Consider the following 801-nt stretch of genomic DNA (forward strand, 5'->3'; position numbering starts at 1 on the left):
TCGCCTGGCTTCTCAGCCTGACTTCATTATAGCGGCACGCCCTGCATGCAAGGTTCAACACCCTTGCCTTGAGTCGCCTGGCTTCTCAGCCCGACTCCATTATAGCAGCACACCCCGCATGCAAGGTTCAGCACCCTTGCCTTGAGTCACCTGACTTCTCAGCTCGACTCCATTAACAGCATGCTCCGCCAACGAGGATCAAAGGCTCGCAGCCTTTGCCTATATGAATCCACGCGATGCTTTCCTGCGTGATGTACTTACGATCACTGGCAGCCAAGCGTGATCCATTCCGCGCGATGCTCTCCCGCGTAACATATCCATGATCGTCGGCTGCTAAGCCCAAGCTTTTCTCCTAAGTTGCGCAACATAAGTCGCGTACTGTCGCGCATCGTAAGTCGCACATCGTAAGTTTATGTCATGCTTAGCACCACATTTAGTGTCTCTTCTCTTATAATCAACATGGTTTTCCTATGCTCGGACGATCAATAAGGCGTTTCCTACATCTGGTTGTCTATTATGATAACTGATGGGTTTTGAGCATTCTAACACTTCCTAAGTGTACATGCAACCCTAATAACCTTGGATCTATGTTTGTCTAATTATCATGCAAAGTTGAATTCCAAGGTTATATTCCTATCTAGCATACATGGGGAACAATTTTAACTTGAATCATAGATAGAATAACTTACCTTGTTGTTGCTTGTGTTCCTTGAAACCTTGTGAGCCTAGCACCCCAAGTGTGATGCCTCAAATGCTTCACACAACACCAAATGCTCTTGGAAAGACTCTTGAGATAACACA

Source organism: Lactuca serriola, chromosome 5, assembly GCF_051521515.1.
Source record: "Lactuca serriola cultivar US96UC23 chromosome 5, Lser_US96UC23_V15, whole genome shotgun sequence".
Classification (NCBI taxonomy): Eukaryota; Viridiplantae; Streptophyta; class Magnoliopsida; order Asterales; family Asteraceae; genus Lactuca; species Lactuca serriola.